Raw genomic sequence first — 22,972 nt, forward strand, 5'->3', positions numbered from 1 at the left:
ATAGTTAACTACAACTGGTATTGTGGTTTATCCGCCTCCGGCTAATTGCCATACAAAGGCCACATTACCAAGGCCCGCAAAGACAAGTTCAGCTATTAAAAGCGCTTCATAACCCGCTCCACGGACCGAGAGTAAGGTGAGTTTGGGAAGAACGAAGATATGTTAGAGAGAAAGACAGAAGTAGTCGAGTTATAAAGATAGCATAGAGAAAGCGGACTGGTTTGCACATGATGTTATAAGGTGCAATACGTACTGTTAAATTCGGTCACCTAATTAATGTACGCCGACAAAGACTTGATTGAAGTTCACTTTATTTGAACTCTTCCTCATCTCGTCTTTGTCGTCGAAATAGTTAATACAACTGGGAATTACTTAGATGTTTTAATAAACACGAGTTTATTGAAGAGGAGTCGAAAAGGTTTAGTGCAGTAAAGAGCTTATCGGTTGGAGTTTACAAAATAGTGTCATTTACCGATAGACACATTAAATAGCATACCTTAATATTTAGCAACTTTAAAAAGTAATAAATTACTTTGTCACCAACAAAACACAAAATGTGACCCCTCGCAAGCCTAATTATATCAAATGATATAATTTTTTTTGTCAAAGCATAGCTTTAGTAGCACCTGCTCCTAAAATGCCTCCAAAGTTACAATGTTTCATGGTGCCCTATGTATCATGGCCCATTCTCACCTACAAAGACAAATAAAAATATATAACTCGCTAAAAACATATAACAAAATGTAAACAAAATAAAAAACTACCAAAAAAAAAATTTTAAAAATAAAGAACAATTTTACCCATCCTAATATTCTTAATAATGTTTATGTGTATTGAAATAAAATTAAAAAATTAAAAACTTCTTTTTGTCTGCATTCTTCATTTTTTCATTTGGATTTTTATTCTCATTCTGCCGAAAACCGATAACATTTTTTTTTTTTTTAGAAATAAAAAAAAAATAAACCTATTTTAAATAAAAGCATCCAGAAATATTAGTAACGCATAGCGGTTTCTTGATGACAAGACCGTCGGTCTTCTGCAAGTTTTCCGCGTTCTTTGAAGTAATTTCTAATACTTTACAGTTTTATTTTATATATTTTTTTGTATAACGTAACTTTGTAATTTTTTTTTTTTAATTTTACTTACTCTGTAAAGATTTTATTATATTTTACGAATTTGTAAGGATTAAAGAACAAAAAAATTAAATAAAAATAATAATCTTACATCTGATATATATTACGGGTATAATGCGCCAGCATGCGCAATCGATAAATATATTGTTGGACATTTTAATATCGGAAATTTATTATAATATAACTAAATTCTGTTTTGAAAAGAAAACGTAAAAATGTAAAAAATTTGATAATAAAGTAAAATACCTGCTAAAAAAAGAAAATTCTTATAATTTATTTACAAAACGCACCAGATAATGTGATGAAATTAGAACTAGTTGTCGAATGAAAGAATTGGAATGCATATAAATTAATTATACACTATTCGTTTAGGCAGAAAAAAGAAGGGTTTGGTACTCTGCTAATACGAGTCAGGGTTAGGGTCGTACTTACCCTAATTCGACAAAATGCTAGTTGTTTCATTTCACCTAAGGCGGCTCGCGCAAGCAAGCCAACGAAAAATAGTTACACACTCATTTGATTGGCCTTCTCCACGGAAATCTTTAGTAAAAGGCGAAAGATTTGTACGTGTAATGAAGAAAGCCCAGAGTCAATACGGGTAAGTGACATAAAAGTATCAAACATTTGTACATTAGTATTGCTTGTGGGTAAGTATATACACTATAGCTCTACAGCTGGTTTTGCATGAGTTTAAACTGAACAAAGTTATTCAAATTAAAACATTTCGCATTAAGTTAATTTAAAAGATTATTTCAAGTTTTGATGTTTAAAAAATAATAGGGGTTATAAATTACAATAAATAATTGGCGGTTAAAAATGAACCAGGGTCATTAATTATAGTAACTTACGGGATTAATTATTTTAGAAATAATCTTAATTTTAGTAAAACGTTTTCAATATTTCAACTTTTAAACGCCTTAAATGGCTCCTCAAAATATATATTTTCGTTTACTTTTATATAGATTTTTAATATATAAAGAGACAGAGTTTTTATTTTGACAATCTCAGACCTTCCTAACGTTTTTTTAAACCTTGTGATTCAATGAAATTGATGCAAAAACCTGAAAAAATGTAAAACCAATATTACCAAAGTAAGAAAAAGTAGTCTACTTTTTCTTACTTTGGTTTTAATAAAGTTTTTAAAAGATATTAACTTTAAGATTTTTTAACGCCATAATATTTGTCAAGAAGTATAATAATCATTGCTTCTTTTGCAACGATCTGTATACTCCTTGATGATTACAATTTAATTTTTTAACACAAGGAACAGCAAAACGAGTAAATGTAACTTTTAACAACTAGAACAGTGTCTTCTGCACACTATGTTAGACTAAACTTTCGCTTTGTCGCCATATTTAGTTAAATGATGTTTGTTGAAGGACGGAAAAAAAATGGAGATTTATAATATAAATCTTCATTTTTTCCGAAATATTATTTCGGTGCCAGTTTAGAGTATATCAGATATATAATGCTTTATTATTATTTATTTTTGTTAATTTTTATTTTAGGTGCCCCAAAAAGTCTTTATGGTCTTATCACAGAGCACCGCGAAAGAGCATTTGAAAGGCAGCTCACGCCTCTTTCCTTACCGATGTTGAAACCTGCTCAGAAGTGGCGTTGAACCAAAGATCTTTAGCTTCTGAGGCAAGCGAGCTAACCACTGTATTACGCCTGCTTATTTTCAGTCAAACCGAAATTTTCAAAATTTTTTGAACATTTTAAAAATTTACCTTAAATCTATAGTAAGACCTCGAGAATTGTAATTTAAAATTTATTTAACAAAACATATTCATACAATAATTTGTTGTATATTAAATTTCTGTTTTTCGTTTTTTAGAATAAATATAATAAAATAAAAAACAAATTCTCAGTAAAACTAAGTACGAGTTTCAATTTAATTTGTTTAATAGTAGTGAAGAAAAAGTATGTTTGCTTGTGCAGAAATCTCAAATTTAAGATAATTAGCGTTTGATATATAATTTATGTACCTTTTAGTTCTTAACTTACCTTTTAGTTCTTAACTATCCAATGCTTGTGCTAGAAGGTTAGTAAAACAACTTTAAATAGTAAAATAGTAAAAACACAATATTAAAACGCATGCGGTAAAAATGCGTATTACGCATTTTTACGCTTTCTTATTACAGAAGACGGTAAAATTGCGTAAAAACGGTAAAACTGCGTGTTCTTATTACAGAAGACGGTAAAAAGCGGTAAAAATCGGTAATACCGGTAAAATTTGTGATAAAAGTTAGTTAAAGCGGTAATTATTATGATAAAATAGCGTAAAAAATTACTTTGTTTTTATCAAGTCAGATAGTTGTTAAATAATTAATTACCTCCTAAAGTTAAACTAGCCTCCTATATAAGCTTGACTAAAGTCAAGAAAGACTAACAGTCTCAAAATTCACTTTAGAGATCTAATTAGTATACCAAAACCACTACCAAATCAAACCATCTTGAAGAAACTCTCTTTGATATGATATTATTATCTTTAAAATAAGCAAAACAGAGAAAAGGATAACATCTAGCAGAAAATCAGGATTTGTTGAGTGCAATAAGTGTAAAAAAGTGATTAAGCTGTCTCAAGGTAGCACCAGTGGAGTTAAAGCTCACTTAAAGTAAGTGTTTTAACTCTTACTGTAATTTAGATTATTTTAAACCACTAATCTCAAAATATAACTGAATAGCATGTTCTATTGTTTTATTGGAAAAAAATTGGAGCCAAAATTGGCCTCTCAAGATGGTGGCGATCAAAGTATTTAGCGGTGAACAATGTACATCTTATAAGACTTTACAGTAATATGAAAGAAAATAATTAAACAGAGTTTTAAAAGAAAAACAAGAAATTAAATAAATTTTTAAAAAGTTTAAAAAAATGATATGATTTAAAAAAAAATTAGACAATTAAAGAAATTATTACTTTAAATATTAAAGTTCTAAATACTCGAAATACTTTTCAAGTGAAATTTACGATTAAATTAATATTTATGTATCTTTTAGCTCTTAGTTACCCAATGCAGTGTGCTAGAAGGTTAATAACATAACTGCATGGTAAGCGGCAGTGGTATCTACTTACAATTTTGTCAAATTTTATATTTTCAATAACAACATGCAGTTGTGTTATTAACCTTCTAGCACAAGCATTGGGTAGTTAAGAACTAAAAGGTACATAAATTATATAGCAAACGCTAATTATTTTGAATTTGAGATTTCTGCACAAGCAAACAAATACTTTTTCTTCACTACTATTAAACAAACTAAAATTAAACTCGTACTTAGTTTTACTGAGAATTTGTTTTTTATTTCATTATATTTATTCTAAAAAACAAAAAACAGAAAGTTAATATACAACAAGTTATTGTAAGAATATGTTAAATAAAATATTGTAAGAATATGTTAAATAAAAAAATATTTATATTTGAAATTGATGTAAATATGGTAATATTCCGTTATTTTTATGAAAAAAATTTTATGCTAAACAAAAAATAAATTTTTATTTGAAACTTATCAATATTTGAGCTTGTGATGATCATCAGTTTCTTAATTTTCATATAGTCGTTCCTTATACCAGCCGCCATCTGGGAGGCCAAAACTGGCTTCAAAAAATTTTCCGTATAAATTTTAAACTCCAGTAACTTTGCGTAAATGCGGTAAAATGCACAAAAATCGGGAATTTCTGAGTAAAATGCGACATTTTTTGATAAAAATAAAATATATTGAATTACTCAAAACACACTAATATGTTTTGTGGTCCATGTATTTACTTTTTATAAACTATTTACTACTGAAACATTGTAATTCGCATCCTTTTAATTATATATAATTCCACTATTTTCTTTCAGATCCTGCAATACGCTATCTTTTTACCAGATGCAAAAACTCGATAATGAAAATAAAGAGAAGAAACATCGAGAAAAGAGGAATGCTCTAGCAGAGGCTGATAAGTCCAGTAGCATAAGAGGGAATTTTGGTCCTATTTACAAAAACAAAAGGCCTGATAGCCTCCCACATGGTGCATTATCAAGTCACTAAATAAAAATGGACGACCTTACTGAAACCATAAAGTGGCCTTCACAAAGTGCACAACAGTTAGAATTTAATACCATCCTAACCCTCTCTAACCTTCCGTTTCTCTCTAACCTTCCGTTTCACGTTATTGAAACTGCTGGTTTCAAAATGCTGCTGAATTATCTTTGTCCAAAAGCCAACCTAAAAAGTCCAACCACCTAATCCAAATACAAGCTCCCAATGATTTATCGCAATCTGAGACGTGATGAAAAAATGCAAATTGAGAGAGAAATCCTGCATTGCGAAATGGCAGCTTTCACTACAGATGGATGAATTGCAAGAAATGATGATCCTTTTGTCTCCCTTATACTGCATTATTTTACCAAAGACTTTGAACTTAAAAGCTTATCTTAGGATTGCCAAAACTTTATTGGGGTATACAGGGGTTTTGCTTGCATATGGAATAGACCACATGATTTCTCAATTTCCTGGTCTTCCGAGGGAAGACCTTTACAAAGTGGGTGTTACTGATGCTGCAGCCAACATGAAGAAAGCAATCGCGGAAAGCAAAGAGATAAGTGATCATCTAACCTGTGCCAATCATCTGCTCAACAGTTGCTTAACAAAGGCTGAAGAAAAATTGGAAGGAATTAATACTATAATTAAGAAATGTAAAGGACTTTCTCAAAGTACCCACCAAAGTTCATCGGACTGGCAGGACATCAAGAAAGCGTGCGTGGCAGCAAATACAGAACCAGATCTTCAAAGTTTGATTCTGGATGAGTTAGAGTTTAACAGTATTTACAACATTTTACCGTTTTTAGCAGAATGTAAGCGATGCTCTGATTCCTGGTTATCTGAAAAACAGGTGACTATGCATAAAGTTCAAAAAGACATATTAAATCTTCACTTGCTTTGCAAAAGAACCGTATATGACGTTAAAGAGCGTGACCCTCAAGTTGCAGAGTGCCAACATAACTTCAAGGACGAATTTGAGAAAGGTTTGCCTAATAATGGCCTTAGAGTCAATTACTATAATGTGGGTTCACTTCTGCACCCATATTATAGAGGATATACTCTCAAAAATATTGCAAACAGTGAGGAAGGGAGGGAAGCCGCCATCAAGGAATTGGTTGATAATCACCCAACCACAATCCAGCTAAAAACAGCTACAAATAGCTACCTAAAGAGCAACAACAGCTACAGTTAGATACTCAAGAGAATCAAAGGACTCTAGGTCAACAAGAAGAGTATGAAGGGACTCAAGGTGAAGACCAAACTCAATGTCTTTCTTTGTTAATTCCAATGACACTCCAGCAAAAACATAAGTAGAAGCAAAAAAGCAAAATTAAGTAATATAAGTAATACAATGAAGTTGAATTGGAAGGGGAATGAGAAAAAAAGCACTCCGCGGTAACTACGAATTTTTACGCATATTTACGCATTTTACACAAATTACCACATTTTTAACGACAACGCGGTAATGGCGATGCTTAGTACTGAAGTACTACTCAAGTGCTGAGTTGGCAGTGGCAGGATTTGAACTTGCATCTTTCAAAAGTCCGGGTTTTAACTTTTCGTTTGACGCTCTAACCAACTGAGCTATCCAGCCACAAAAAGTGCGTTTTTTTAAAGTTATTATACAAGGACCTTTATTTTGGTATTTCAACAAAGTTGTTTAACAAGGCCTACGCAAACATTTTCAAGACCAAAGACTTACATTTTTGCCATATGTTACAACAAATTATTTACAAAACTGTGAGTAGCAAGTGCTGTGACAATAAAACCATATGTTGTGAAAATAGGCCAAGGTTATGCGCAGAATTCAACGAAGTCATTAAGAAAGTATACTTGTAGATATATATGAAAGCCAAAAACAAAAATATATAAAAATAAAGAATGAAAACTTTTAATTCTTTAATTTCATCTATTTTTTTTTAAAGGCCGAGGCCAAAACAAGGCCATGGCCAAAATTTTCAAGGCCAAGGTCTTAATTTTTGACCTTTGGGCAAGACCGAGGACCAAAGCCAAGGACTAACAACTCTGTATTTCGAGAGCGAAAATTTTTTAAAAAAATTGCAAACTTTTTTAAAGATAGGAAATATTTATTAATGTGCTTTTTATGGTTGAGATAATTGTTTTTTACTTTAGTATAGTCCTTAAAAATACAATTTAATTTAATTTTTTTTTAGTTATGTTTTTGTTATTTTGAGTTTTTTTGAGTTCCATTAAAAAAAGCTCATCTTAGGAAACTGGTTTCCTAAAAAGATGATTGGCTGTGTTAAAAATAACGCAATTTTTAGTATAAAGTTTTTTTTTTTTTAAATGAATTATTCATTTATATTCTTTAAGAGGAAAGACTAAATTATGATAATCTGCACAAAAAAAAAAAAAAATTATAATAATTCGGCTGCAAAAAACAATGCACTGTTAACATGCTCAACTTATGCAACCTTCCCCTAGTTATCAGTTGTAGAGTAACTTTTAGAAATTTTTATTTCATTTTTTAACGTTCCGACACAAGTATAAAATCTAAATATAAAAAGCACTTCATTTTAGTAAATAGTTTTAAAAAAAAGTGCTTTAATAATGTAAATAACGAGGTATCTAATACTCATAACGACTATTCCAAAGGACCAGAGACGTCTTTTTAACATCTTTTGAACGTTCAAAAAACGTCTTATTTAGGTCTTATTTTACTGCGATATTTGCAGCAAAAAATATATTTATAGAACAATATTTAATTAATAAAAAATAAAAAAAATACAGACTTTTTTTGACTATTAATATAATTCTGAACATGAATGTACACAAATATAGCACATTTAGACATTTTCAGTTTATTGTCATTTACAATACACTCAAGAGCAAACTTTCAACTCATCCAGTTTTTCACGTTTTGGGTACATTTTTGTGCAATAGTTAGATTTTTATATTTTCTTAAATAATATTTTAGGTTAGAATATTATTTTGATTTGTTTAAGCAATAAAATTACTCTACAATGTTATCACAAAAAATATGTGCACGAAGAAGTTAAATAGTTTTTTTTTTTTAATTAGCCAACGTTTATCAACTTTTTAATTTCATGAATATCATTTTGTTCAGTAATTTATTCCCTTGTATATTTGCTTATATGTGCATTGTATAGAATTATAGATGATATATAGAACTATTTTTTTACGCATATTCCACACTTACCTAGTGTTTCCACGCCTAGCTTCAGCTATGTATAAAAAGAAACGATTAAAATGATAACTAAATTAATTATAAACATTTAATAACTAAATAAGTTAGGAAATAATTAAATCCAATTGAATTAGCTATAGCAGTAAAAAATTATTTTTTTTACGTTCAGAATAAATATTTTACTTTAAAAGTCCCGAGAATTAAAAAAAAAATAACGAAGGAGCATCGATTTTAAAGCTCAGCGAGCAATTTTTTTGTCTTTGTAAATCTTGGTAATATTAGTTTAAAAATAACAATTTTATTTTTAAAAGTACTCTATTACAATTACGTACACTGAGCTATTTTAAGTGCCGTATTGTACTCAAGTTTGAAAATTACAAAATAGTTTATCAATAATCATTACATTTGAGAATAAATAACGATAAGTAGATTGCGTGATCAAAGGCTAAAAATACCCCGTTTTGTTTAAATTATCTCGTCTTTTATTAATACTTCTAAGTAGTATTACTAAATAAAATGATTTTTATTTCCTAATTTATTAAGAGCACCATTGCTATGGATACATTTTTTTATTAGAGTTTTTTATTTATTACTTTAAATTAGTGGATGGAGTATTTAACTACTGACGATCTCGAGATTATTTCAAAAATTTCAAAGATTTCTATGGTTGCATTGGAAAAAAAAATTATAGTTCGACCAAGTCAATAGGATATAACAATCAGTTTTTCTTTTTCTTATTCAAAAAATATCTTAGTCTTTAATATAAATGAAAATACAATCGGAGCTGGGAGAGTGCATCATTTTTATTCGGAGCCGGAAGAACCATTATTTTGGAATATTTTAGTAACATGTTAAGAACTTCAAGTGTAAAAAGTGCAAATGAAATTCAAATTAATTAATGATTAAGAAAATTTTATAAAAATTACTTTGTTTACATTAATGCAATTAGACAAAATGTTTAAAAATAATTAAAATCATCTCTTTTTAATTTTTGCTACGTGCTTAGATACTATTATATATTACGATAAACATATATATTGCTATTATTACGTTTGCTACGTGCTTAGATGACATATTTTTTTGCTACTTTGATAAAAAAAAGGTTTATAAAAAATGTTATCTAGAAATATATCTAGTCGTTATTGTTATTATAGTACAAGAAGATTAAAGTGGTTCATATTTAAAACACCTAAAATAAAACGATGAATGAAAAACATTTCATCATAATATCATTTGAGAACAAAGAGCGGTAAGATATTTGGATAAGCTAAATCGATCGCCACTTTTTTAAAGATAAAGGGTTTAGCAGAGCTTTACAAATTTGTTTTGTATTGCGAAATAAATTGAGTTAGATAAGCTGTGCTAATATCGGGAACATCTCTTGAGAATACTGTAAGTTGTGTCATATGCACCGATTCATTTAGAGTTTATTAAAAAAAAAGATTTTAATATAAAACATAATGAAACAAATAAATAAATCATAAAGATTGTTTCTCGTGGAGATTGCAAAATTTTACTTCAAGTTACTGAGGCAACCGAGTTGTTGTGGTTATTTTAAGATACCGAGGTCAATTAAAGTTTTAAACAAAAATTATTTGTTAAAAAAAAAATCTTATAAGCGTGTTTATGCTGCGGTTTCGCTGTAAGGCGGCGTTACTGTTGTTGTTAAAAAATATAATAGCACAGTAAAAAAAACCTATGGTACAAATAGTAATTATATTGCCCATTGTAAAGCATTCTTGGGTAGTTTCACCATTTTTTCGTACACCCAATCGCTTGATGTTCCCATAGAAAGTGCTTTCGGACAAAAGAATTTAACTAAAAATGAATTGATTAACTTTAAAAAAAAAAAATTGAAATTCCCAAAGTTTGTGCATTCAATTGCGACGCAAACACGAATTTCAAAAAGTAATCATACTTGCGTTTTCAATAACTAGGACGGTACATCCGATTAAAGATATAGCTATGAAAAAAGGCATTAAAAGTACAACGGCTAAATATCGTTGACACCCACATCCATAGAACTGATCTTTTTCAAAATCCTCCATAATAATCGAACCTAGTAAAAAAATGTTTAATCAAAACAAAATTTATGTGGAACAAAGCGTTAGAATTGTGCTTAAAATCAAATAATTTTTGTCACCAAAACTAAATGACTAAAATAAAGTAAAAAATAAAATTAAAAACAAAACAGCTCAAAACAATTTCAAGTTTTCTCAAATTATTTTTATAAACAGTAAAATTTTCTCAATGCTATTTTCGAAAAACTACTTTTTTTTGAGCATTGTGTGTGTATTTTTTTACAAAATATTGCTTTAAAAACATTCCGAAACAACGTTTTTCTAAAAAAGAAAAAAAAAAGAAAAAAATATTATGGGAAAAAACTTTTAAAGTTAAATAAAAAAAAAATTTAAGTTCAAAAAATATTTCCATTTGAAACAACATGTTACTGGAAATCGTGCGCTGTTGACCTATGACAGGGTACATTAAAAATACCACCGTGGAGCAATGCAAATACCAATTTTAATGTTTGATAAAATCAATATTAAACAAATTTCAAAGGTTTCAGGTGGGGATCTTTTCAGAGTAGGACTCCACAAAAAATCAGAGTGATTGAAACAAAACCTTCTTAAATATTTTCTTAAACAAGATTAGAAACCATGAGACGATACAGTTCAACAAAAATAAATTTTTGGCGTTTTAAAGTCGTAATCTTGTTTGTTAAATACCCTCTCCTCCCTAACTTTGAGAAAACTTTTACAAAAAAGATTTTGTTGCAGAAAATATTTTTGTAAAAATACTTTGCACTTTAGCAAACACTGACAATTTTCCAACTTAACCACGGCTTAAAATAATTTATAGACTACATTTTCTCAAAATAACTTTTGGTGGTGCTAAATTAACATTTTTATTACGCATTTTTTTAGCCTAGTTAACAACAACAACAACAAAACACCATAAATCAGCCCCTCAATCTGCAAGCCATAATTTATTTCTATTTTACTCTTATAAACTAGTCATTTCGGAAACTACGATATGTGAGCCATTCCCAATTGTAAATAAGCAAAAAGGAACCAGTGCAAAGAGTGCGCGAAGAGTACCATAACGCATTAAAAGTAAGCGATAAACCTTTAGCCTTCTGATTTTCGGAATACAAAACAAAATTATAAAATTTAAAATGATCTATTTATAAACTTTAATTATTTACAGCTGTCTGAGTTATAATATATAAGCAATAAAAATAATATTTACAATTTTCATAAATAAAATAAAATAGAATGAGTCTTAATTTTAACTACCACAAATGCGAAAAACCGTCTTTAACAGAAGTTGTGTCGGCACCATTTTCTATAAGTAACAATGCGCAGTCAAAATTTCCATACGCGACCGCGTATTCAAGCGGAGTATGTTGACAGGTATCACGCGCATTGATTCTTGCACCGTAAGCAAGTAAAAGTTCTAAACAATCTAAATAACCGGTTGCTGCGGCTACATGTAACGGAGTATTACCTTCAATGTTAGTTGAGTTAACATCAAGTCGTTCCTCGGTAATTAATCTCCTTGTTTCGTTGAAATCATTATTTAATATTGCGTCAAAAAGTTCTGTAGTTTTTTTGCTTAATTTATCATTTGTTATCGATCTTGTACAGCCACACGAATTATTTATATCAATGTCACAATTCGTGTACGTTGTGTTTGAATTTAAAGACTTTTTTCTCTTCTCATTTAACATTGCACGAACTGTTGAAGGTGACTTCGATGTCATAAATTGTTTGTTGGCGGACAAATCCATCGGATCAACTAACATTTTCAAAAAAAAATTTTTCTTTCAAATGACGAGTTGCTGCTACTTCGAATCAAAATTTTAACTTATGGCTGGGATTATTCGGAACATTTATAATAATACTGCTGGTGACGTAACGTTAAATAAACAATAAGGATTTTTGTCGCATAAAAAAAAAAAAAAAATCTTCAAATGCTTACGTAAGTGGATAGCAAACAGCACGTTATTTTCTGTCAATAAAACTCTTGGCCTTTTTCTCAAGCGTTCTCAAATTATCATAGACTAAAATTGTCTGGTCGTGACACATATGTCAAAACCTTCCGTACTTTTGATGTATAATTTAACCTTTTCCGATATATATATAAAAAAAAAAAAAATGAGACAGACAGAAATGCCAACAGGAAAAGCTATTTTGTCGAGTCTGGTATTGCTAAATGACAATACAAGTTTATTTCAATCTTTAAATGAATTTAGAAATGAAATTTTTAACATAATTAGAGTTATTACATTAATTAAAAAGTTGCAAATACTGTTGTCATTGGTATAATTAAGATTCGTGCATGTTGCCATGTATTCGGTAAAGCTAATTCGGTTATTTGTTTCCTGTTAATTGGATATTTTAAATTTTAAATTGGCAAACTTGCGGAATAAACACTCCATCGTGAATGCTTCCGATGATCAACTTTATAACAACTTTTCAAAACTTTACTTTTAAAATAAATTATTTTTTACAACAACTCAGGAACAGCTTACCTACGGGCCTTTTTTTCACATCCTTTACATAAATTATTCTTCGGATAAGATGAAGATAAAGATGTATTCTTGGTTAGAACAAAGACCTAATGCGGTTGTTACTAAGATTCTTCATGCAAAATATAATTATTTTTTTTTACACCAAATCTCATAAAATTAAATTTAAGCATCCATCATGTTAAAAAAAATATATGTTAAAGTTTTTAAACGAATTATGTAGCCTTAAATCTGGATTAATAGGCGTAGCGCATATTTTCAATTGTTTTAAAATAAAATAAAAATTAAAAGCGAAACAAAAAGCAAATAGTCGGTGGGAAAGTGAACAAATCTTACTGGCAAGCAACCAGATTAGGATAAAAACTGTCTGCAGTCATAAGCACGTGTTCGCTAACACGTGATCAAGGTTTTATATAGCAAAATGCACAAACAAATCCAAACAAACTCATGTCAGTGTTTTCAATTCCATATTTTTAACTTAATAATTACTATGCTTTTCAAGTGAAAATATATTATATCTTTTCAATCATATATTTCTATAAGATATAATAATATACAATGAAGTAGAAAATTGAAAATGCCAATCATAAAATTAATATGACTTTATAAGTGATTACGTTCATAGCTATAATACATTTAAATAATTCTAAATGTGCGTGTGTGGGTGGGTGGCAATCTGAAGCGTGTGAATTTTATACTAAGTGCGCACACGTACTTTTCAAACTCTCTATAAACTCAAAAAAAAAAAAAAAAAAAGTTGGTACTTTTTTATATATTAAAAAATGGGTAACTAATAAATATTTTTAGCAACTAAGTTTGTATGATTAACATGCCACGTGCAATTTTTATGTATTTTTTTATAAGTAAACAAATTACGCTGTGGGAATATAGATTGCCGTGCAAAAATAAATATGTTTATTTTTAAATAGTATTAAAGAGGCATTTATATTAAACTTTTTAGAAATAACATAGTTATATACATATTAAATCTACGTAAACGTACACGTTTTATTGTTTATGTTGCACACGTTTAAATGTTATTCAAACATCGAAATATAAACTTTCTCATTAAAATTGCTATTTAAAAAAGAGCATCGAACGTTTTATATTACAAGCTTATAAAATAAAGATGAATCTAGAAAAGCCCATTCGTAGCTTGATATTGTTTTAGAAACCGCAGATGAACCGTGAAAGACGCATAAAAATAAACAATGTTTTGCGAAGTTCTCAAGAGTTCATTTTTCAACATATTAGTAATATTATAGTATTTCTTTCAATTTAGGAAATTTATTCATTTATAATAATATTGTTTAAATCAACAAAAGGCAAGACTTTTTAACAACTCCACCAACCGTACACGATAAATGAACCAATATTTAATTAAACTGACACAATCAATATAGAGAAAAAGTGAATAAAAATACGAAAAGAAACCCTTATTTCACCAATTCAAATCAAACTTTCACCAATTCAAATTGAATAAAAATAAATCTTAAATAAAATTAGAAACAGTAACTCTATAAATAATAACGGTTGGGAAACAAGGGCAGGAAAAATTGGATTGAATTACTTTTCAAAAATATCTATATAGGGCAAAATAAAGATACAGAAACATGTTGCACTAGAAAAAAATTTATAGTAATTTTATACTAACCACATACTTTTGTTTTGTACATTTTTTGAAAAGTAATTCAATATTTTTCTCCGGCCACTGATCTACAACAGTTATTATTAAAAGAGCTGCAAATTCAAATTTCAAAAATCACTTTAGAAATCTTTGTACCCCCGGCTAGGGTTCCTACTAAAAACTTAAATTCAAACAGCGTTTTCATAGGAATATTTAAGACTTCTTAAGGTGAGTTTCCACTCATCCGTTTTTCTACGGGAACGGAATAGGGAAGAGAAAAATAATCACATGAGCATCTGTAATTTTCATTTTAACCTTATACTACGCATGCTCACGTGATTGTTTTTTCCTTCCCTTTCCATTCCCGTAAAAAAAACGGATGAGTGGAAACTTACCTTTAGACTGGTCAAACAGCGTAATATTTTCGGGGGAAACATCCAAACCTCAAACACCAAACACCAAAGTGCCAGGATTTCTACAAGTCCGGCCAGGAACATGCGCTCAATATTCTTTAAGATCGAACACAATTGTTAAAAAATCCTTTTAACCTAAATGTTAAAAATGGTTTTCTTTTTTTTTTTTATATATATATATATACATTTATTTCTTTTAAAATTTTTAAGTTAAAATGTATTCATCATTTTTATCTAAATAATTTACAGAGGGTTATTTGTCGGCGTATTTTATCGCTTTGATGAAATATTTCCGCCATCAAGTTTTAAGCCGAAAAAAAAAAGATATAATATGAAGGAAATGTTATTTTTTTAATTAATCAAGAAACTCATTTTAAATAGAAAAAAAAATAATTGTAAATGTAATATAAATTAATAAAATAATATTATCAAAAAACAAAATTGTTCCATATGTATGTTATTTTGCTTAGGTTGCGAGTGGCTTTAGTTTTACATTAGTCAAAAAGTCCTAAAAAAAATTATGATTTGAACCCCGTTAAATAATCACCTAACTTAAAAATATTTGAAGTTATCAGAGTTTTGTCTGATAACTTGAATTTTTTTTTTGTTCCAAGATCCTATAGGTTCTATAGCACTTTTTAGCTAGAGTAGTATCTGTTGTCAATGCATTTTAAAATTTTTTTTCATATAAGCTGGCAGTTAGTACTCACGCATGTTTGAACTTACAAAAAAGCGATAAATTTTTTAACTTATAGAACGTCAACTTATCATCTAGATCGTCAACTTATCATCTAGGACGTCAACTTATCATCTAGGATGTCAAGAATTATTGATTGATAAAAAACTAAAAATCGATAAATTTTTATAAAAAATCATTTTTTTATTGATTTTACACTGTTGTATTCATTTATACTTTTAATTTATTGTATTTATTAATTTATTGTACTTTTAATTTATAGTCTCTTTTGAAAATTATGTTATTTGAAAACTTCAGTAAAATTTCTTATTTTTAAAGAACTTGTTTTTCTTCTTTATGATTCCCTAGAGATTTATGCTTAAAACAAAATTTTATTTAAGTAAATATTTTTTCAAAATAAACAGTTTTAAGCGGTCACAAAATAATAACCAAAAAATACTTACTGTATCTGACAAAACTTGTAGATGGATAAATAGAATAATTAAAATTTGTAGATGAATAATTAGATTAATTAAAAATTAGTAAACGAATAATTAGAAGAAAAATTAGATGGTATTCAAGTAAGATTTGTTTACACAAGATATCGTTTAAAAAAGTGTTTCTTTAAAATTTGCTTATAACTTTTTTAACATCGTTATTTCAGACATCTAAATGTTGATAATTTGTTTTAAAAAACAAAAAATTAACATTTAGATGTGTATATCTAAATGAGGGTAATTTAAAATATAAAACTTCCACCACTTATCTGGCGGTTAAAACCTTTTCTCTATTGAACCTAATATTGAAACTAACTTCAATAACTCTCATTCAAAAGAACTTCAGCCAAAATAGGTTAATTTTTAGAGTAGTTTATTATTTATAACTTTTTTTGGGGGAATTTTTTGGAAGTTTGATGTTTTCTACCTATTACTTACCTCTTTTGCCCTGAAAATTCTAATTTTCCTTGAAAATTCTAATTTTCCTTGAAAATTCTAATTTTCCTTGAAAATTCTAATTTTCCCTGAAAAATTCCCGGGTATTGTTTAAACTTGTTGAAATTCCATCAGAATAATCAGCGTTATTTCAAAATATTATGAATACAATTTTTTAATTTTCAAGTATTTACAAATTTTATCAATGTTACCAGCGCAAACAGAAGTAATAGTAATGGATGTTTTTCAAACTTTATATGATTTCATAGATGATATAATAGTTTATAGAAGTAAATTATAACAAAATATAAAATAAATTATAGAAAGAAGAATAAATAAGTAAATAACAATTGATAATAAGATGGTTAATTTACAATTCGAATAAATTGCAATTTTTTTTATAATTTATTTCTTCAAAAATTAATGAGCAAATTTTTTCGTAATTTGGTATTAAACGGAAGGTTTATAAACATACTTTTAATTTTACAAAATCATTTAAAATATACACAACTAAAAAACCACTAAACTAATGGTCATCTTTGGGGACACCAAAAACACATCCAAAGTGTGAAATTAAATCAGTTTCTCAATATTTTAAATGTATCGAGAATATTTTCTTTTTATGAAATTATATCTATTATGATATAATTTCAAAAAAATAAAAAAAATAGATCCGATGAAAGGAACCAATATAATGGAATCTTATCAAGACTTGAGTTCTTGCAAAATTACGTCGACTATAATTTGCAAAAGTTTTTTTTCAAAATTTTTTCAAAAGATATCGGTATTAAACTGCATTACAAACTAAAAAAAAAACAACTTTACTCTTAAAAACTTTGGTAACTTCGAAAAAAAAACAACTTTGAAACTATTTACTTTTAATATAATTATGATATCTAATATCATTATGATGTCATTATGATATTTAATATCATAATGACATCTTATATCAATACGAACAAAAATTTAAATGTTGTTTAATATGCTATGATTACTTAAGTTGTATTGAAAAGCAACATTGAAGATTGTGCTGACTCATGTTTACGTTAACAGCTTTCATAGTATTAATTCTACGAGGAATAATATTTTGGTTAGAATTTTTTTTGCCGCATTGCTCAAAATGCCGAGGTCTTAAAAAGAAATGCAGATAAACAACCCTGATATTCTTTAGCTAAGTTACTAGTTTTTTAAGTTACTGGGTTACTAAGTTACTGGGTACTTAAGTTTGTCAACAATATATAGATATGATTGTTATAGGAACCAGCAGAGAAATGTACACATATCGACTGACATCATCAGAAAATATATATATCAATCCGTGATAAGAATAAAAACTTTCAGTATTATCAGGCTTTAAAAATCGTCGATCTACAAAAAATCTTGTACCCAGCCAGGTAATGTAAATAGCCGGAGTATTTATCACGTATATACTGGTGTTGATACTAGAAAAATATACTTTTAAGTTTTTAAATTCGAGTTTATTTTTTAATCATAAAAAATACGTATAATTGTGCCCGGTTTAGTTTAAATGTAAATATGCAACAGAAAAATAAAAATTAGGCGTGAGGAGTGTATGCGTACACTAAAATCGCTAAATTAAACAAAACGTTAAGTGAAAAGTCGCAGTTTGATTTATGTAACTTTTAATATTATATTTGTAAAGAATTTTCAGGTATACACGAAAAGCTATGTAAAGATTGAGTCTTAATATAGCTTTTGTGATATATGTAAAATATTTTATAAGAAAGACATCTCTTCAAAAAGATATCGTTCTGCTAAGGGGCCATCCATATATTATGTACGCACCGAGGGGAGGGAGGGGTGTCAAAATTGAGTAATTTACGTACGAGTGCGTAAAAGAGGGTCCAACAAATGTAAATATATAAATAAACGGGGGGTCTTAATAAACGGGAGGGTCGGAAATATTTCTAAAATCTAATAAACGATGGGGGAGGGGGAGGGTTAATAAACGGAAGGGTCGAAATTTTAAAAAAGCTAAAAACACAAAACACTAGAGGAAAATTATCTAACTCAGAAAAACAACCTAATCTTTGAAATTAAAATAAATCTAAAAACTGTACAAGTTTAATAAGCGCCCCCCCCCCTCTCGTTTATTCAGCAGGCGAGAGTAAATCACTTTCAAAAGCAGGTTTAATACCCTGAAGATGTCGTTTTGCATACTCGTTTTTAAAGGCATCTGAAGCGTATTACTAATGCATGTTTGACACGATAAAATGGCTAACACATGTACCATAAAGATGCGTATTCAAACAAGTTTCTAATGCGCATTTACAACTTAAAGTGCCGGCTGTGATGATGCCGGCCATTTTAGCTTAAAAATTTTAAAAGTTTACAAAGATTGGTATTGTATATTTTCCTGTAATATCTTGCATAGCAATATTTTCCTGTAATATCTTGCATAGCAATTATATATGAGTGTAATGTAGAAAGAAAAAAATGTCAAAAGGTTCCTCAACCGCCACCCCAAATACAACCAATTAAAACCTAAAAAATAATTTATAAGTCATTTGTATAAATTTATTTAATTATCTTAATTATAGAACAAAATTAGAACTTATCTCTTAAAAAAGCTTAAGCCAATTCTGTTTAGATTCTAAAACAGGAAGAAGTTCTCTGTGAGCCATTATATATAAACCGATCCGATCTTTTTCGTAAACTATGCCAGAAACTTTTGCAACTTGCTTCAAAATTTTTCTATGGATTGAATAAGTTTTTTTTAACTAATCTTGCATGTGAGCAAAAGTTCGTAAATACCAGTACTTCAATCAATCAGTTCAATAACAGTTTCGGCATCGGTGTTAATTTTTAGAATTCTTTTTAATTTCACAGCAGTACTTTCTAGAGTGCTTAAATTTTGTATTGAAAGTATAGTCTTCACTACGAACATCTTTTTTATCTTTTCTACAAACTAGTGTTTGTAGAAAAGATAAAAAAGATGTGGATTCACTATTAGTATTCCAGGCAGAGCAACAAACATAGGGGAAAATTGTTTCCTAAATATTTAAGTTTATTTTTCGGACAAGTTCCAGCTGTTTGATAATATGGTATGGTCCATTAGTTCATTTTTGTTTTACCTAAACATTTTCTTTTAATAAAAAACACACACACAAATTATTATTAAACTAAATATAAAAATTTCTTACATGAATTTCAAACCATAATACAGAGTATACACCGACGCAGAACTGTACAAGGTGTTTAAATTCTCAGCGTCATTTCAATTTAGTTCTTGCTGTGAACACCAGCCTACTTGCTGAGTTATTTTTAATAGCTTTTGTTATTCAAATTTTTGATCGCTAGATAAATTTTTCAAAGCATCTTCATCAATATTTAATTAATTAATTTCAAAATCTCGCATTAGTGGAAATTTTGAGATCATTGAGTGCCTCATTTGTGTGTAAGACACAAACTATCCAAATAAGTTTGGATTGAAGTTTTTTTTCGAAAAAATAAATAATACTGTTTCAATGTCAGCCACATTTTTTTCAAAAAAACCTGCCTCTTTAGCTGCTTTCAGTGTTAGTGTTGAATTGTAGCAGTTGCTCTATTTGATAAACCATATCTTAATAATGCTAACGTAACTTTCATATTCAATGAAATTTTAGAAACTTGTCTGCTTGTGTACTCAAAATTCTTCGGAAATAAGATCATTGTCGTCAGTTTTCAAAATATTATCAATTAGTACTTTAGTTTCGTTTTTTTGCTTTAAAAACACAAGAACTACAACTTGCCTCCTCACAAGAAACAATGTTACACTTGTATTTTGCTATATCAAATAGCTTTTCCAAAGTAGAGTTAATCTTAGAAATGGTCTCAGGGTTACTCCTGAAATTAACAAGAAGCCATACTCTAACTACATTATACTGACTTTTTGTTTGTCACAATGGGAATTTCAGGATTCGCTTTCAACCATTGTGTTTTCGCTTAACAGAAATTTAAAATATTTTGGATTTATCTTTAGGCTTTGCATTTGCTTTACAGTTTTCAACTCTTCCTTGAAGTAGATCGTATTTAAAACTATCTCCTAATTTGGTAACTTCCCAGCAAATATTCTATAGCGGAATATCAGAGGACATACATAGGCATTTTAAGCGGTCCATTGTAATTTTGCTCATCGCTTACTGAGTGGACCATTAGTGGCTAGCAGATGACTTGCCACTAAATTATGTTGGAAAATTATCGGCTTGCTACTTACAGCGGACGCGACTAATAGTCCACTAAGTAACCAATGAGAAAAACTCCAATGGACCGCTCAAAATGCCTATAAAGGTCCACTGCAAATCCACTACACTCATAACACTTAGTTTGCAACTTTGACTATTCTTACGTGTTCGTTTAACCATCAAAAAAGAACTCAAAGTTAACAATAGTTTATAAACAATACTTGTCGTAGATTTAACGTGTCAACTCAAATGCAGCATCTTATGAACAATATTTCATATGTAATTTCAACTTATTAAATAAATTCAAGTTTAATCAAAATATTTTTTCATAACAAAACAAGATAATACAGCAAAATATATCAAAAATAGCGACCTTTGTAAACTTATAAATTTATTATTATTTAAGCTAAAATGACTATCCAGATGTCTAATAATGGGTATTTGGAATCGAGGATTCGATTGAAGATGTTATTGAGTCATTTATAATAACCGGTCAATGTTGCGGCAAACCGCGTATACCGCATTTTTTTTTTTTACCCGTAACCTCGGTTTTTGAGGTCAAAATTTGAAAACCAAATAATTGAAATTTTTATGATTATTTAATATTATGTTAAAAACTTTTGCTAAAATAATTTAAATAAGGCTTAATACTTAATAACTAAAAAAATACATAGAGTACCCCGCCCCCTACCTTATTTGACTTAAATATAATATAAACTTGAAAAAATCGTTTTTTAATATTTAAGTATCATAATTTAAGCATCAAATAAAGTTACCTTTTAGTCTATTTTGATTTTATTTTTTAATTTTGTATAAAACTCTAAAATATAAAATTTATAACAAATTTAATACAACCAAACACTCTGGTTCCGAAAAATAAAAATAATAAAATTAAACAAACAATCAAAAATTCACACAAGATAATATATACTAAAATTTTGAAACAATACTTGAAAAAAAAAAAAAAACTGTGCAAAATAAAAAATTTCTTATTTTTCAAATAATAGATTCAAATAATAGAAAAAATAAATTTAAAATTAATGAAAAAAAATAAAAAAAATAGCAACTATAAATAAAAATATTTATTTTTTACAAAGTTTATTCTATTCCATATATTTTACAAAAAAGATAAAAATAGACGCGTGATTTATATAAATACGAATAAATATCCCACAATATATATATATATATATATATATATATATATATATATATATATATATATATATATATATATATATATATATATATATATATATATATATATATAACCATGTACAAATGACACTTTCTGTTTGGCTGCTATTTTTTATACATATTGCGTATCTTTTTAACCTATTCTTTTGTTATTTCCTATTTCTTTTGTAAGATATGATAAACTTTTTAACTGATTTTATTGTATTTTTGTAATTATATTATTATTAGTTTATACAAGAATAATTATATTTGTATTGTTTTTTTTAAACACCTTTATAAGTATTTTAACAAATTTTAAATATTTAATTTTAACTGAAGATGACTAGTCTTAGTCGAAACAAGTATTGCTTTTTATTAAAAAAATGGTTTTAAAAATTAGAAAACTTGTTTATGAAAATATTTACATTTTTGTTGCTTAAAAGAAATTTTGGTTATATATATATATATATATATATATATATATATATATATATATATATATATATATATATATATATATATATATATATATATATATATATAAATATAAATATAAATATAAATATATATATATATATATATATATATATATATATATATATAAAATCTTTGAAAGTCATTTTCTGTTATACGATACAATGTTAATTAAAATTCAATAAATACAGCTGCGAAATATTAAATAATATATATTGAAATAAAAACAAATATACTTTTTTCAAAAAAGTTTATACGCAGCCATATTTATTGAACTTTAATATATATATATATATATATATATATATATATATATATATATATATATATATATATATATATATATATATGTATATACATATATATATGTATATACATATATACATGTATATATATACATAAATATATATATACACTTATACACATGTATGTATATAAATATACACACACATATATACATATATATATATATATATATATATATATATATATATATATATATATATATACATATATATATATATATATACATATATATATATACATATATATATATATATATATATATATATATATATATATATATATATATATATATATATATAATATATGTATATATATATACACA

The 22,972-nt window shown here is 27.6% G+C and overlaps 1 long non-coding RNA gene and 1 other non-coding gene across 2 annotated transcripts; both read right to left on the reverse strand.

Moving 5' to 3' along the window:
- Window positions 1–1,606: 1,606 nt before the first annotated feature.
- LOC124813060 (U5 spliceosomal RNA) lies at window positions 1,607–1,725 on the reverse strand. Its single transcript, XR_010637107.1, has one exon. It is a non-coding gene; the product is annotated as a U5 spliceosomal RNA (small nuclear RNA).
- An 8,304-nt stretch (window positions 1,726–10,029) lies between these two features.
- Window positions 10,030–21,546, reverse strand: LOC101236306 (uncharacterized). Its single transcript, XR_010636649.1, has 3 exons — window positions 21,471–21,546; window positions 10,247–10,387; window positions 10,030–10,146 (listed from the first exon to the last, which is right to left on the reverse strand). It is a non-coding gene; the product is annotated as an uncharacterized LOC101236306 (long non-coding RNA).
- Window positions 21,547–22,972: the final 1,426 nt, after the last annotated feature.

Source organism: Hydra vulgaris, chromosome 02, assembly GCF_038396675.1.
Source record: "Hydra vulgaris chromosome 02, alternate assembly HydraT2T_AEP".
Taxonomy (NCBI): domain Eukaryota; kingdom Metazoa; phylum Cnidaria; class Hydrozoa; order Anthoathecata; family Hydridae; genus Hydra; species Hydra vulgaris.